Below are 12,635 nucleotides of genomic sequence, written 5' to 3'. Positions count from 1 at the left end.
TAATTATGACTGGCTTAGTTTCAGAGGTTCAGCCCATCATCACCATGGCAGGAAACATGCCAATATGCAGGCAGACACAGCCCTGAAGAAGGAGCTAAAAGTTCTACATTTTGATCCACAGACAGAAAAAGGATACTGTGTGCCATATTGGGCATAGCTTAAGCATAGAAGACCTCTAAGACTGCCTCCATTGGAACATACTTCCTCCAACAAGGACACACCCACTTTAATATCTAATATTATCATTCTCTATGAATCAAACATTCAAATACATGAATCTACAGGAGCTATTCATATTTAAACCACCACATCCCCCTCCCTCATCTTCATAGGCTTGTATCCATACCCTAATGTAAAAATGCATTCAGTCCAATGGTCTATAATAGTCTCACACTTGATTAAAAGAGACTGAAGGAAAGACCATCCAGAGACTACCCCACCTAGGGATCAATCCCATCTGCAGACACCAAACCTAGACACTATTGCTGATGTCAAAAAGCACTTGCTGACAGGAGCCTAGTGTAGCTTTCCCATGAGAGGCTGTGCCACAGCCTGACTAATACAGAGGTGTATGCAGCCAACCATCAGCCTGAGTGCAGGGAAGCCAATTGAGGCAATAGAGGAAGTACTGAAGGAGCTGAAGGAATTTGCAACCCTATAGGGAGAACAACAATATCAACCAGCCAGATCCCTCAAAGCTCCCAGGGACTAAATCACCAACCAAAGAGTACACATGGCTCCAGCTGCACATGTAGAAACAATTGTCTTATCTAGCATCAACGAGAAGGGAGCCCCTTGGTCCTGTGGAAGGTTGATGACTCAGACATGTAGAGAGGAAAGCTAGGGCGATGAGGTAGGAGCACCCTCATAGAAGCAGGGGGAGGGGGAGAGAATGGGTATCTGTGGAGGGGAAACTGGGAAAATGGATAGCATTTGAAATGTAAATAAATAAAATAACGAATTAAAATGGTCTAAAGTTCAAAGTCTCTTCTGAGATTCATACAATCTTTTACCTGTAATCCCCTGTAAAATCCAAAATGAAAAAGCAGATCACATACTTCCAACATACAATGGCACATGGTATGCATTACTATTCTAAAAGTGAATATAGTGAAGAAATACTGAACCAAAGGAAGACCGAAAACCATCTGGTCAAAATTCAAACTCTGTATCTCCATGTCTGAAATCTAAATGATCTTCATATCTACAGCCCCTTTTAGCTTTGTTGACTGCAACACAGTTCTTTCTCTAGAGTTGGTTCAATTCCCTGTTTGTCATTCTCCTTGGCAGGCATTTCATGGCTCTGGCATCTCTAACCTCTTGGGATTTTTAAATCAATACAGGTCTCACCTTTAGAGCTTCCCACAATGGTCTCTCTGTGCTTCCATGCAGGAACACCCCTGCCACACATCTGACCTCACTGTCTTTCCTTTGTTGCAGAGGGAGATTCCATAATCCATTTCTTCTATCCTTGACTCTAAAGTCAGAACAACATGGCCAAACCTGCCAGTTTCTTGATTAATGATTGATGTAAGTTCCAGCTCATTGTGAATCTTGCCACTACTGTGCAAGAACTTCTGACTTGGATAAAAGAAGCAGTGGCGCAAACCATAAGAAGCAATCTAGTAATCAGGATTTCCCAGGTCCCTGTTTCAGTTTCTGCCTCAGGGTTCTGAATTGAGCTTCTGCCCTAACTTCCCCCAGACAGAGACTGTAATTGATACATATAAGCCAATTAAACCCTTTCCAAACCAAGTTGTTTTGAGACGTGTTATTTTATTGCAACTGAAGTCAAACAGGAAAAGCCACATTTTTGGAATTTCCATAATGTTCTGGAGGACAACTTAGGCTTGATAAACTTTATTTTTGTTTCCTCTGTGCTATCACAACCTATCTTTATTACTAGTATTTTTAATTATGTTGTTTGTTTGTACATATGTGTACCATGGTATGTATATGGAGGTCAGGGGACAACTTATGTGAATCAGTGGTTCTTTTGTTCTAACATGTGGGTCATATTTATCAAACTCAGGTTGCCATAGTTTACCTTCTAAGTAATTTTTCCTGGCCACAACTTTTCCTTGGTGTATATTCAGTGTATTTCTCAGTCCATATTAGAATACCATGTCTACAGGCTATATGAGAACTGAGTCAGTCAAAGTGATGATAACACTGCTCTGGGAAAACTTGTTTTGATATTAGACTTAACTAATGGCACACATTTTTTCTCCTCTAAATTTTTGAAACTAAAGAGCTTAAAACTGTTTTGTGAATGCAAAGTAATTAAATAAATGCTGGCACAACTGGTTGATTTTCTATAACTAGAATCAAAAGAGAGATATATTTTTAGGAGGGATTTACTACCTTATTGAGTGACTTTCTCCTAAAGATAGATACCATGGGCTTCCACAGGTTCAACAATCAGTGGGTTTAAAATACTATTTAACAATCTGTCTATGGTGAATATGTAAATACTGTCTCCATTTAATGATCCTGTAGACAATACAATGTAACAACTATTAACAAAGCCTTTACACTTGAGATAAATGATCTAGAATCCTAGGACATGTGCAGTCATATTAGTTGTCTCAATCTATGTGATGTAATATAAAGTTATTTTTTAGATATGTTTTTGAGACACCTAATTGAATTTTTAATTTAGGTATTTCAAAACAATTCTATAAAACTGACTTTCAGGGGGCATGGATTTGCTTGCTGTTTATCAAGCCTATTTCATCAATGACTTAAAAATAGTAGTTACTACTATAGATCAATTATGTCATTTATTTTGATAGATTATTTTATTTTCCATTCTCATGGGAAATCAGTTATTAAAGTAAGAAACCAGCAAGATATACATATAGATTTCTAAAAGCCTGTATGGGATAGGAGGTAATGAGATTGCTGTTGCTTTAGTAGGTAGGCTGGAGGCAAAGGGACCAGATACTGTTGATACATGGTTTTAAAGTTTATTGTACTTTGAATAATTGACTTTGAAAAATTATTCTCAGGGGCTTTAGGTATGTCTTGCATTAGATAGATGCAACCATTCAGTTCAGGTGGGAAGTTCCTGGTACTTAACCTGTGAAAAAGAAAATTCAGTTTCAGTGGCATGATAAATCATAAAAAACAAATGAGAGATTTATTTTTGTTATGGATCACTTTATAGTGAGCAGATGCTTCATTTTCCCTGCCAATCTTTAGCTGTATAAGTTGAAAAACCTTAAACCAATGGAAATATTTATAGAAAAAGAAACCTAGCAAATTATACAATCACATCATTCTAGATGTCTCTGCTACATTCCTAACTTGGTAGCTAAACAGAAAAACACAGAAAAGATCAGATGTTTGTGATGCTAACTACATTTTTCTTAAAATTTGGACCATGAAATCTTTTCTCCAGCTGGGATGTCTAATCGATAATGTACCTTATAGTTAACTGACCAGAAAATGGGTTTTCCTGACTATATAAGCATTATTCTCAGGGTGACCATGGGCTCATTACCATATAAATCTATCGTGAGCTATCTTTTTTACTTTATCTTGGCTCTGTATATATGTGTATGTGCATCTGCATGCACATATTCCTCAGTGGGAGTGTCATGTTCAGAGGACAAGATGTAGGAGTCAGTTATTTCCTTCTGGTGCCTGAGATCTGGGATTTGAACTCAGGTCATTAGGCTTGGTGAAAATTGCACTTACCCCCTGTTCCTTCAATTTTAAAGAATTAATTTCACTCTCATGGATTTATTTTATTAATATTTTGATTGTGTTTTGTTGGACATTAGTTGTTCAGATCTCCAAATTATTATTTTCTTAAACTCAGCCAGGGAAATTAAGAACTCTCTCCCAGAGTAGCAAAACAGTACCAGAATGACATAAGTCCTCCCTGTCCTCTCTATCAGGCAGGTCCTCTAGGAGGTTAAAGAGAAATATACATATTATCCAGTAGATTTAGATCCCAACCTATGGGGTTTTCAAAAAGCAGTGCAAGAGTGCCAGAGAAAATATTTTCATTTGAGTTCTCAAAAGTTTTATCTCCTGGTTTCATAGTTAGATGTGCTGCTTAGACTCACTATAACCATGTCTTATAGATGAAATAATATATTTGTGACTGTATATATCTGAAGTGGGGTCAACATTAGATCCTTGTAATGTCTCAAAGTTGTTTCCTCTGTTGTGGCAACAAGGAGCATAACAGATAGCATTTCACCTGTTAGAAACATAGTACGAGAACATAACATGTAGTCTCATAGCATTTATTCAAGAGCACATCATAGCTCTTTCTCTTCTGGTCCCAGGTGCTGCAGGAGCTGTGGGTTACCATGCAAACACAGCCAAGTACAAGAACCACAACACACACACAACCAGTCCCACAAATGGAACAGAAATGGTATCAAGAAACCCCGGTCAAAAAAAGTACGAATCTCTTAAGTGGACTGACCTCAAGTTTCTGAGGAACATACACTTTTCCAAGAAGTACAACAAGAAAGATCTGAAGAAGATTCAGGCCAACAATGCAAAGGCAGTGAGTGCAGGAGTAGAAGTCATCGAGGCCCCTGTGAAACCTAAGGCCATCAAGCCCAAGATGCCAAAGTCTCAGCCACAAACTCAGCCCCCTGGCTTTCATCACTCACCCCGAGCTACATGACCAAGGGCCACAAACTTGCTTCTCCCAAGGTTCAAAGCAAGGCAGAGGCCACAGCTGCAGCTAATGCCACAGCTGCAGCTAAGGCCCAGACTTCAGCTCTTGTTCAGGCTTCCAAAGGTGCCCAGGACCCTGTGAAGTTCCAACAGAAAAGGCTCCTGCCAGTGCTGTGAGACACCTACTTACATACACATTATTTGCAGATGGCTGGTGTCCTATGCTGTCTTTATAAATAAACTTGAGGCAAGGGAAGAGGGGAGTGTATAGTATATATTAGCTACAATCTTCCATGAGATTAGATATTTTCACCTTAAAAATCAATGAGTAATTTAATTAATTAGAGTGACTATTATATGATGTGTACAAACTATCAAAACATCATTAATATACAAATATATATATATATATATAATTTTATCAGCTGATTCTCAAACAATGTAGAGTTGTGAATGATTGGGCTGTGCTGCTATGTTTTCAAATCATAATAGAATGCTTTGAAGATCCATTTTACCTACCTTGAGTAAAGATTTTATTTGTTCATGCATTAGATATTTGCCCTTCATAAAAAGCCTTCTGTGCCTTTTTTGTCCTTTAATAAATGAAGGCTTAGACTGGTGGTTGCCAAGATTCATCAGAGGTCAGATGGATCTGGAACACATTTAAAATTCAGTACCTTGTGATAATTCAGGTTCAGTGAGTTCCAGATGAGGTCTGAGAATTGGCATCTTCAAAAGTTCCTCAGGGGGATGCTGCTGTTGCTGCTGCTGCTGCTGCTGCTGCTGCTGCTGCTGTTGCTGCTGCTGCTGCTGCTGCAGAGACTATGCATGATAAGTGGATGGCATCATGATTTGTTAAGGTGAGTACAAGCATGGACCACTTAGTTCTTAGTGGATTATTGGCAAATGTCAGTCCTATTTTAACTAATCTCTGCTCCATCTCAGTCTTCACAGTTTCTTTTAGCTGATGTTATCTCTGGAAAGTTTTTCTGACCTCTCCAGATCTCCTTCCAATCTCTCTCATTGCTCCCTGACTCTTTGATAAGAGCCCTTTTTAGTGGATAGTGAGATACACGACTAAAAGCTGCATTTTATCCTACTCTCTTTTGTTTTGTGTGTGTATGTTGGGGGATGGGTGCAGAGAAACCCTGATTGAAAGTGTAAGGAGCAGATGAAGCTTTGAAAAGAGTTCCAACTGAATGTGGGTACAGTCATGTCAAGGACCCAGTGTCCCAGACTCATAAGAATGGCAAAGCCTTCCTCTTCAGCAAGTATGAGTGCTGCTCATGCACTGACCTTTAGCCAAAACAAATGTGTATAGAAATGTCAACCACAGATTTCTCCTTCTGAGTGAAAGCAACCTCAAACTGTTTCCTTACAAAGACTACCTACTGAGATTAGCTATTCTTGCCTCCTAGTTCAGGTGCATAGAATAAACCTGCCTTTGTAAGACCCCCTTTCGGGGATGCCCACTCTAGTCTCAGGAGTGAGAGAGCACCCAGAGAAACACGAAAATCCATCTTGCTGTAATCACATGAGGCAGTTTAATGATGGAGCTCCAGACCGACATGGATCCCACACAGGAGATAACAGATGTCTGCCATGAGGCTTGGAAGCTAGGGATTTTTATGGGGTAAGGGGCTTTGGGGTGTGGAATTCAGCATAGTGACACACTATTGGCTTATTCAAACATCAGCAGAAAAATTGTACGTGCAGGGTGTCAGAGTTCTGTGAGTTATTGACTCAGTTCAGATAGTCCTGTTATGTCCTCACATTCCTCTTTATCTTTAGGTCAAGCTGTTCCCAGGAATGTTTTAACTATGGGGCATACCCGGGTTTGTTTTTCTTTGTTCTCAGCCCCAGGCAGCCTCTAGGCTCACAAAAACCCCAGCAATTTCTGAGTACTTTATATGACTTACAGGTCTTGAAATTTCATCTTTCTTTCACTTTCTTAGTGAAGATGTATAAAATCAATCTTCTGAGTTTCTTGGCTGCTGTTGGTACACCATCAGAGCACATGGCCCAGCCCCCCTCCAATCCCAGCATCCTGTCTTTACTCTGTGTGTGTGTGTGTGTGTGTGTGTGTGCCATTTCTTCATTTCCAGTTACACCAGTTAGGTAAATTCTTATGTTCTGTAAGTTGCAGTTCATTTTGATTTTTTTAGTTCCTAAAATTGAATTTTGGGCATTTTTGGAAGTAATAATTTGTCAGACTCACAAATTTCATCATTTAATCATTTAAACCACCATGCAGTTACAAAACAACAATGACAACAGCAACATCAACCTGATTTTGGAAGCAAGTGGCCTTGATTAGAATTTTAAGTTTGCACTTCTCCATCTGTATAATGGTGCATAAGTTTATGCTTCTGTGAGACTGTCTTAGGATTACTACTGCTGTGATTAAACACCATGTTCAAAAGCAGCTTGGGAAGGAAAGGATTTCCTTCACACACAGTTCCTTATAACAGTTTATCAGAAGGAAAGAGATAGCAGGAACTCAAGTAAACCTGGCAGCAGGAGCTGATGCAGAAGCCAAGGAGGAGTGCTGCATTCTGGCTTCTTCTCCAAGGTTTGCTTAGTCTGCTTTTTTTTTTTTTTTAATAGAACCTAGGGCTACTATCCCACGATGGACCCACCCACAGTGGGCTAGGTTCTCCCACATCAGTCACTAAGTAAGAAAATGCCCTAGAGGTTTACCTTCAACCTGAGCTTATGGAGGCATTTTCTCAATGGAAGCACCTTCTCCGATAACTGTAGTTTGTGCCAAGTTTTAATAAAATTAGCCAACACACTAACTTTATACATCTGTTGTGTGTGTTGAGTTAATGCACAAAGATTTCATGTCTCAGCTTTATTCTAACAATATTCATTGGATCAATATTGGTGCATCATGACTGTCATAGGATACTTGCCATATCAACACAATTATAATTTTCTTGATAAATATTCAGCATTTGCATTTTAAATAACTTTAGTTTTAGAGCTTCTTCATGGTTACTGAAAAAATCAAGAATGCAGAATTTCTGTTCACTCTTTCCCTCAGCATAGTTTTTCCCATTATTAACATCTTGCATTAGGAGGGTGACACATGTTATAGTTGATAATGAAATACTACTACACCTTATCCTAAGTCTATAGTTCAAATAAGGATGACACATGTTATAATTGATAATGAAATACTACTACACCTTATCCTAAGTCTATAGTTCATATAAGGATAACCATGTTGCATACTTGTACTGGTTTTGACAATGCATAATGTCATGAAATTACCATTACAGCCTTACGCAAAATAATGTCATGACCTAAAAATGCCCTTTGTTCTAAACTTTTACCTCTTCTCACTTTTTCTACAATATCTTTGTCAGTCACTCATCTTTTGTCTACAACATTACCTTTTGTAGAACTTTGTATAGTTGGAATCATAGTGTGTAGCCTTTGTGAAGTGGCTGCTTTCATTTAGCAATGTGCATTTAAGGTGTTCATAGCTTGGTTGTTCATTTATCTTTATCATATTGAATGATATTCCATTGAAAAGATGTATCATAGCTCATATATAGCTTCACCTGGTGACAACTATATTAACTAATTTAAAATTTTGAGTTATTAATACAAGTTCTAGGAAGTATTTGTGTGAGTTTTTATGAGACAAAGTTTGAACTAATTTGGATAGATGCCTGGATTCACAGCTGCTGAAAAACAATGCAAAAACATATTTAGTTTTCTAAGAACCTGATTAAATTGTCTTCCAGTGTGTCACTATGATTTGCATTCCTACTAACAGGGCACAGGGGCTCCTGTTGCCACACAGCCTCGACAGCATGGTGCTGTTAATGTTTTAGTTTCAGTTGACTTAACAGGTGCATGTTTCATTTTTACTCTCTGTGTAGCTTCTTCGTGATTTATTATTGCCCAGGGAGGGAAGGTAGGTAAACTGATGGTGTATTGGAGTGTTTAGTGCTCGAGAGTTTCTTAAGCTTCTAATTGAAAGAAAAATTCAAAAGAGGTATATCCATCTCACTGCGTCAAGTGAGGTATGTGACATCACTACAAAAGTCACAAGAAGGATTCCATCCTGATAAGAGGCCAGTTTGACAGAAGACTGATCTTTGACCTAATTGCTTTTAAGTTGTATGGGGTTTCATAACACATTCTCTTCATATACTGTACAGGTAGAGGCTGAGACACAGGAGCTGAGAGCCTTGGGTTAATGCATCTGATTTGACACTACTTAATCTGATGACCTCAAGTAAGTCATTTAACCTCGGGACCCCAGAGAGAGCTTCGCTATATGTGTTCTAAGATCCTTCAAACTCCCACATACTATGCTTGTAGGATTAATCTTACCACTGTTACCTCAGCAAAGAACAAGGGAAAAAGAGCTCATGCCATCCGAACTTTGAGGTAGACATTACATTTTATCAAGCAGAGAAGTCTCTTGAGCACTCAGCGGACTTTGAAGCAGCTGAGGTTTGTGACAGGGTGGCCTCAGGTAAAGTTCGTTGGGTGAGACGCTGAAGATTTCAAAAGAGGGAGGCATGCGTTGTGACGACCCAGACATGGGGATCAAAGAAAAGGGAGCAACTTCAAGTGGGTTAGAGAATTTGTCCTTAACAGCCACAGTGGTATGGGAATTTGAAAACAGTGAACACACCCATTTTAGAGTTCTGGTTTATAGTGATACTCTGCCACACTGAGAAGCTTTTAAAATGTTTCATTTTAGGTGAGGTCAAAAGGATTGTCTGGCAAATTAAAAACAGAATTGAGTGAAGAGGAATTCAGGGAAGGGCAGAGAATGACAGAGAGAGGCCTCCTCAGGTAGGGCGATTATACATTCTGTGCCTGTGGCTAAGGGTGTTTTGGGGGAACACTGAAATCCCCTCTCCCTTTGAGTCTAAATGGCTGTAATGAAATTGCCGGAAATAGAGAGAGACAGTTAGCTTTAAGGAAATGAAAGTCACCACTCCCGTGTTTCTGTCATGCTAGCATCTTGGTGTGCAGTAACATTCCCAGAGAGTTAATTGGCTGCTCTGAAAAGCCACTGGGGAGCAGGAAGCCAAATAGTTGTAAGCGAAACCCTGATGATTTTTACCGGGTCCCCAGGGTCAGAGCTGTCTTTAATGATAATCGCTACTTTTAATAACTGTTCTTTGAGATAGCAAGAGAGAGAAATGGCTGCTCATGTGCTAAGCTATTTCTATCTTTGTGAAAAGATCCCCCAGAGACCTTTTCCATTTTTCTTTTTCATTCCATTATTATCTCATACTACCTGTGCTGCTGGAAGAATAGGTGTGGCCTCATCGTGACAGAAATAAACCCCAATGGGGACAGTTGTCTACTCCATTGCATACTGATCTCATATGTTGTTTGTGTTCATCAGAATACCAGACCACTTGGTGTGTTTCTATTAGGTGGAGAAATGGATCCAGTAAGAACCAATCTCTTAGCAATGAATAGCTCAAATAGTTGCTTTATTTTTTATATGATTAAGATGTTGGAAATATGAATTAGGCTGCCAATGTAACACTTTCACACAGGGTCTCTGATGTTGGTATATGGGAACTAGAATGCCTTCAGCAGATGGACTCTCTAAGGTCATACAGCTTAAGATAAAGAAGACACTGAGCAGCAGGAATGTGTGGAAGTGTTTTTATGGGTCTGAGCTAACATCCATTTCATCTTATTAGACAATATTCAGATATATATCACCTCTATTGGCAAAAATCTAGATTCTGGCCAAGAAGCTTCAGTGCAAATCCTACTCTACTTTTCTATGGTTAGTTAATAACTGTTCTTCAGGGAAGTAAGTAATATAGACCCCTTATAGACAATACACATACATGGACACACACACACACACACACACATACACACACATACATATATGGCAATTATGGGTGGTGGGTTACTGTAGACTGGATATTCTTTACAATCATTTTCAAAAGAATGCAAATGTAGGGATATGTCATATAGCATAGCAGATTTTTCTTGTGTTGTATTACAAAAGATGCCTCAGTGAATGTGTGTTTCTATGGCTCACAGAATACAGTTTACAAAGCTCTGTCCCAGTCTCTCCTCACCTGGTTTTTTTCTACACAAGACTAAGTATAAGAATTAAACAATACCAATTCACCTCCCAGAAGAAGTAGTCAGGCTCAGCAGAGCTGTTGGCATTCCTGTTCTTGTCATGGCTTTGAAAATTGCATTTGATGATTTTGGTGACATAGCAGATGAAAGCAATGGCCCTTTTCACTCAGATCTAACTCAAAGGTGTTTACTATTCTAAACATTTCTTTTCTTATTGGCTATTTTATTTATTTACATTTCAAATGCTGTCACCCTTCCTAGTCTTCCCTCCCCAAACTCCCCATCCCATCCCCCTCCCCTTTGCCTCTAAGAGGGTACTTACCCATCCACCCACACACTCCTGCCTCACCTCTCTAACATTTCCCTGCCCTGCAATATCAAGCCTCCACAGGGTCAAGGGCATCCCTTGCCATTGATGCCAGAAAGGGCAATCCTCTGCTACATTTGTAGCTGGAACCATGGACCAAACCATGTATAATCTTTGGTTGGTGGTTTAGTCTCTGGGAGCTATGGTAGGGATCTGGTTAGTTGATATTGTTGTGCTTCTTATTGGGGTGCAATAACCTTCAGCTCCTCCAGTCCTTTCCCTAATTCTTCCTTTGGGGTCCCTGGGCTCAGTCTGATGGTTGGCTGTGAGTATCTGCATCTGTCTTATTCAGATACTGGCAGATCCTCTCAAAGAACAGCCATATTAGTCTCCTGTCTATGAGTACTTCTTAGCATTAGCAATAGTGTCGGGTTTTAGTGATTGCAGATTAGATAGATCCCAAGTTGAGTTGGTCTCTGGAAGGCCTTTCCTTCAGTTTTTGCTCCATTTTTTGTCCCTGCATTTCCTTTAGAAAGGGATAATTCTAGGTTAAAATTTTTTAATTGGATGGATGGCCCTATCTCTCCACTGGGGGCCATGCCTATCTACTGGAAGTGGTTTATTCAGGTTCTATTTCCTATCTTTTGGGTATTTTAGCTAATGTCATCCGTGTTGGGTCCTGGGAACCTCATGCTTTCTTGGCATCTGATACTTTCTAGTGACTCCTGCCCCCCATTCCCTCCCCATTACTACATATTTCTGTTCATTTTCCTGACCCTCTGGACTTCTGTCTCTCCCATACCTGCTCCTGAACCTTCATTCATTTCCTCCATTTCTTTCGAAGTGAATCTTTATATTGGAAATTTTTACTGATTTTCACTCTTCTCATTAAGAGTATGACATTTTCTGGGTATATGCCCAGGAGTGGTATTGCTGGGTCCTCAGGTAGTCCAATTTACTGAGGAACTGCCAAACTGATTTCCAGAGTGGTTTTCCAACTTGCAATCCCACCAGCAATGGAGAAGTGTTCCTCTTTCTTCACATCCTCATCAGGATCTGCTGTCACCTGAGATTTTTATCTTAGCCATTTTGGTGTGAGGTGGAATCTCAGGGTTGTTCTTATTTGCATTTCCCTGATGACTAAGGATGCTGTACTGGCTGTTTTGTTTGTGTGTGTGTGTGTGTGTGTGTGTGTGTGTGTGTGTGTCAACTTGGCACAGGCTGGACAATGCTATCGCAAAAGTCCCCCACACCCTCCCACACCCATTCCCCACCCACCCATTCCCACTTCTTGGCCCTGGCATTCCCCTGTACTGAGGCATATAAGGTCTGCATGAACAATGGGCCTCTCTTTCCACTGATGGCCAACAAGGCCATCATCTAATACATATGCAGCTAGAGACACAAACTCTGAGAGGCGGGGGGGTACTGGTTGGTTCATATTGTTGTTCCACCTATAGGGTTGCAGATCCCCCCAGCTCCCTGGGTACTTCCTCCAGCTCCTCCATTGGGGGCCCTGTGATCCATTCAATAGCTGACTGTGAGCATCCACTTCTGTGTTTGCTAGGCCCCGGGCACAGTCTCACAAGAGACA

At 40.0% G+C, this 12,635-nt stretch overlaps 1 pseudogene; it reads left to right on the top strand.

Annotated features, from left to right (window-relative positions):
* The first annotated feature begins 848 nt into the window (after positions 1–848).
* Positions 849–4,821, top strand: LOC110284580 (annotated as a pseudogene).
* The last annotated feature ends 7,814 nt before the right edge of the window (positions 4,822–12,635 follow it).

Source organism: Mus caroli, chromosome 18 (genome assembly GCF_900094665.2).
Source record: "Mus caroli chromosome 18, CAROLI_EIJ_v1.1, whole genome shotgun sequence".
Classification (NCBI taxonomy): Eukaryota; Metazoa; Chordata; class Mammalia; order Rodentia; family Muridae; genus Mus; species Mus caroli.
This window is presented reverse-complemented; position numbering and strand designations above follow the sequence as displayed.